Here is a 5506-nt window from a genome sequence, read left to right as displayed (position 1 = left end):
GTTAGGAGTCATGTCACAAGATCAACCTCATCAGAAGGAAAAAGTATCCTATAGGAGACATAGATAGACCTACAGGAAGCAGAGGCCATCCTACAAGAAACTCTGTCAAACCTACAGGAAACACAGAAAAGAGACTAGGAAGGAATGATTGTACAAGAAACAAAGGGAGAAGGCCAATATTGGAAGAAGCTAGCCCACGACCAAACCTCAACTCCTACTATAGCTTCATTTAAGGAGGAAGGGTGATACCATAGAATTTTTCCATTCCCCTATTCTTTGAACTTGAAAAAGAAAGGGAAAGGACACACAGGTCGATGCAAATCACCAAATCAAAAGGGGTAGAGGATATAGGCCACATGGAGAAGAAATTGCAAGAGATGGGAAGAGAACTTAGTAGCATAAGAGGCAAAGAAGCATCGATGAAATCTCAGTTGGAGGTTGAGAACACATGGCTAAGAAGACAACTACAAGAAAGTGAAATCCAATTGGAAAATATGGCCATTTTATCCATGGAGGCAATCCAGTGCAAGATGCCAACAAAGTCTTATGCCTTGTACCTCAAGGAACAATGGCTACAATTCCAAATAAAGACCCTAGCACAAAGAGGAACTATGCCCTTCCAAGACTATAGACAATTCATTGATCTCTGTGATCAAAGCACCTTGGAAGATAGAGAAAAAATATTTGAGTTTTACCTACACAATTTAGCCTTGACAGATTTAAATGTGTGGGACCCAAATCCCAAGCTAGGGGACTTGCAATTGATGGCCTTAGCATCATGGATGAATCATGAGGAGGAAAGATCTACAGAGATGAAAAAGGTAATGGAAAAAGAAGAGACAGAACCCCTTATGATCAGAGCAGAACAATCTAACCCAATGGTTGTCATCAACACCCACAACCTCATTGTAAATGATCCCAAGCTTGCACCAAGGTACCTTACTATACAAGAACAGGCAATCACACACTTTGAAGACATGTTCAGATTGATAGGAGATGACATCATGCAATCTTGCCAAAGGAGATTGAACACCTTGCCTTACAACCTAAAAATAAGAGAATATCATTCTCATGATAGAATGAGAGTGGAACTAAATACAACCCCCATGTATAAGCAGGCTCTACAAAGACTCGAACTCAATTGGATTGGCTTGAGGCTCAGTCCACCATTGCTTTTGAGACTGTTGGAAGAAAGGAAAGAAGAAGAAGAAAGAGATAAGTGAGAAGATATAGAGAGGAAGGCATAATTTTATTCACAGGAAGAAGAGACTACAACAGAAGCATGGGATGTCAGGGAAGCCACCAGAGTAATGAAGGACATGGATATAGATTGAGTTGCTCAGAGGATGAGCAACACTTTCAGTATGGGGGTGATGATGGGGCTCATCATTGGATAAATATATGGACCTTAATACACCTCTAAGATTATTAAAATCAACTCTTCTCATAATTCCTTACATGTTTTAATTATATTTTTCTTAATGAGATGAGTAAAAGTAATATGTTATGTCTAGTGGTCTAATATGCATTGATTGTAGGTTTTTGGGGGGAAATTATGGAAATTATGGCTAATTAAGATGCAGGAACTTGAATGAGATAAGATGGAGAGATTATAAGAGATGTATCTTCCTCATTTAATCCTCACTCATTCAAAGATCCCTCAATCAAATCACACCAGCTCGGAGTTACAGGCAATCGAGTCATGACGATCATTGGTAGCCAAGCTAGTGATAGTTAAGAACTAGTTTATCTTGAAATTGCGAGCCAAGACTCCATAGATTTAAGGAATTTGTTGGAAACTTCATTTTTATAAACAAGGAGGCCTAGAACCTCATTAGGATTCAGATTTTTTATGCAAGATAACTAAGCACTTTCGAGTTGATGCGTTGTGACAAAACAATGTTATGTATTTTTTGATATATTAATGAAAATGAGCATTCCCTTGATTAATCACTGAGTTGACTCAGAGGGCTAAAGCTCTTGGTTTAGGGCCCAACCCTAGCAATAGAGGTTCATCTTAGTGTACTTATATGCTTAGGTTATTTCATAGATTACTCGTTGAATTGATTTTGGCATTGTTACATTACAAGTATTGATTAATTTGATTAGTTTTCTTCTATTTGTGCATAGATTTAAAAATAGCTTTAGAGAGATAAATAAATACAAAAAGGGTTGATAATAGGTGGATCTTACCTCATTCCTCCCTTCAAGGACCATGGTTTGAGGAAAAACCCTCATTCAGCCCAAAAAGATAGAATTATGGTTTCTTATGGTATTTAGGGTTTTTTTGCTAATTAGGTCAATGTCTTTCAAGTTTTCAAAGCTAGATTGCAGTTGTCATTTCTTATGTCTTAAGATTTGTATTAGATTTCATGGTTTTTTCACAATAGGATACAAGTATTTCCATGCATGAACTAGGCAAATAAATGATGAAATTCTAGTTTTCTTATGTTATTAGAAACCTTTCTTGTTTTGACATGATTTATGGGTAAATGCCAACATTGATGTGTATATTGTAGGAGTTTCAATAATGAAGGAAGACCTCATATCAACATCCTCAACCTAACCTCACCCGTCCATGATCTCCAAGAGCCACTAATTCCATAATCCGAGTTATCATTTCATAAGGACAACTTGCCATGCTCGTTGAGAAAATCCAACCATCATACAAATTTGGTTTGAGTTCTGAGGGATTCCTAACAACTTCCTTGCCTTATTCCTTCCATCACTCACCTTCCCTAAGCCCTATACTACTCTCTAAATCACTCCTTATGCTTTCGGTCTGTTCCTATAGGAATACAGGGGATCCTATAGGTGAAATAGGACATCTTGTAGAACGACCTATAGTGGCCGGTTTTAAGGCCGATTTGTGAGAAATGCATCACGAAAGATAGCAGAAGACCCATTCTTGCCTCCCAAGCCATCTAACCCATCACAACCATCTCTCTCCACACCTAACCCACCTACCTTACAATCAAGAAGAATTAGCATTCGTGTTTCCATAAAAAGACAAAAAGAGAAAGGTCATTATGCTTATTCATATGCACAACAGTTAAGTGATTGATCAGATCATATTGCATGCTTAGGTTAGTTAGGGTTTCACTTGTGTTAGCTTAGAATTATTCTGAACCAAGGTATCTTAAAAAATAGCTATATGAGTGGTGTTCTTTAAGCATCTATTTCAATCTTTCTTTACTGCAATATGTAAAATTTCAATTCTCTCAATTAGGGTAAAATCCTCCTTTCTCAATTTGTAATCAAACTTCTTCTAAATCAATAGAAGGCTGGTTTGAGAAAACCTAGTGGTTTATCACCTAGCTCAATAATGACAAAAGAGTGGACCCATTGCATCTATTTGTGTATATAGCACTGTCACCTCCAAGTTTGTATGAACCCCGGGTTGATGAAGTAAAGTTGGTAGCCCCAGAAGTTGCAACATTCTTGCTACAATATTGGTGCTCATCACCAATATTGATTAGACTAGTGGCATTGTAAAGTGGACATAGAGGGCTACCGCATGTCGCAATTTCATACCTTGGAGATCTGAAATTTTAGAGATACAACAAATTCAAGATCAAAATCCTAAAAGCAAGAAAAATAACGACTCGAATCAAGAAAATAAAAACACCTAGTAAGAAAAATTGGATGGATGATTTGAAGAATGCAATTGAAGCTAAGATAAATAGTTTTGTATGTTCCATTGAAGCATATTTTAAGAAATGCATGGAAGATTTGAATAAAGACATGGAAGGTTTGAAGGAATGTGGGACAAAGATGCTACAAGAAAGGCCTCCTAATGATGAAAAGGTAGTAGAGGAAACTCATGATGAGAAAAAAATAAATGTTAATCATGATTTCATAGAATCTAACATTGGATTGAAGACACACAATATTCCAAAGACCAATATGAGGAAGTTTGATGGCAAGGATCCCATAACATGGATACTACAGATGGAAAAACATTTTGATCTACATGATGTGCAACTGTTACAAAAGGTACATATTTCATATTTATATTTAGAACCAAATCAATGTTTATGGTATAAAGGGATTTTTTCTCGTAAACCACTTGTCACTTGGTCAATTTTCATGAAGGAAATGATAGCACATTATGAGGATACAAAGAGCAACACCTTCTTTAGCCAATTTATAAATCTCCAACAAAAGATTTCAATGGTAGAGCACGTTGAGGACTGCCAAAAATTGAATATAAGGGAAATGATATTCCAGAGAAGCAGAGGATTGATGTCTTCATAGGGAATTTAAAGGATAACATTCAACATGAGGTTTGCCTTTGGGAACCCGATTCATTGGAGAAGTCATTTAGGCTGGAAAGAAAAATTGAAAGCAAAATTATGGCAACAAGAAATCCTACCACTCAAAATTATAAAGATGGAAGTGTTATTGCTCCTAGCCTTCCACAACCTAGAAGGTTGACACGACAACAATTGGTAGAAAAAGGAGAAAATGACCTTTGTTACAGTTGTGATAGAAAATACACTAAAGGTCATAAGTGTGCTAAGAAGAAATTATTTTACATTGATTGTGAAGAGGAGTAAGAAAAGGATCAAGAGGTGTCAAAAGAAGAGGATATACACGAGGAGCCAACCCTAGAGAAAGAAGAAATGAATCCGACCATATCTTGTAATGCATTGGCAGGAATTACCACTCCTCAAAATACCAAGATAGAAGGACATATCAAGAAGAAAAATGATAACCTCACTTTGACGTAGAATCAAATGAAGTTTTGATATAGGCGAATGGGTATTTTTACAAATACAACCATACAAACAAATGTCCCTCAAGCAAGCTAATAAGGATAATAAATTATCACCAAAGTACTATGGTCCTTACAAGGTACTACAAAAGATTGGTACTATGGCATACAAATTGGAGCTTCATGCATCTTCCCGAGTGCACCCAATTTTCCATGTTTTATGCTTAAAGAAGGTTATAGGTGAGAAGATCCCAGTTCAAACAATATTTCCAGAACTTGATGAGGAAGGAAAAATCATATTGGAATCAGAAGCAGTCATGAAAGCAAGAAATTGACAGCTACGAAATCGATCAATTTTAGAGTATCTCATCAAGTGGAAGAACTTACCCGTTGAAGATTCCACATGGGAGGATGAGAATTTTATACAGAAGCATCCAAAACTACTCAAGCATTAAGGACAACACTTTTTGAAGGAGAGGGGCATGTTAGGTCCCTACACTACTAGTGTAACCCGTTATTTTTAGTAGTGCAACCCCCTTATTGTATTATTGTGCCCATGTAGTCCCCATGTTGTTATTATTATGCCCCATAAAAGCACACTATTTTTATTGTTTTTCCCCTACAATATTATTGTTATGTAGGCTCTGATTGTATTGGGACCCCTCAGACTCTTATATATAGAAAGGAGGTCTTGTCATTTGTATCATCCAAGAATTGTTCATTTGTGTAATGTAAAGGAGGTTTCCCCCTCGAAGAGGCTGATTTTTAAGTCATTGATCTATCTTTTCT

This window comes from Pinus tabuliformis, chromosome 7 (assembly GCF_031772625.1).
Source record: "Pinus tabuliformis cultivar Carrire ecotype Pingquan chromosome 7, CPIR1, whole genome shotgun sequence".
Lineage (NCBI taxonomy): Eukaryota > Viridiplantae > Streptophyta > Pinopsida > Pinales > Pinaceae > Pinus > Pinus tabuliformis.
The sequence above is the reverse complement of the archived record's forward strand: the minus strand, read 5'-3'. Positions refer to the sequence as shown.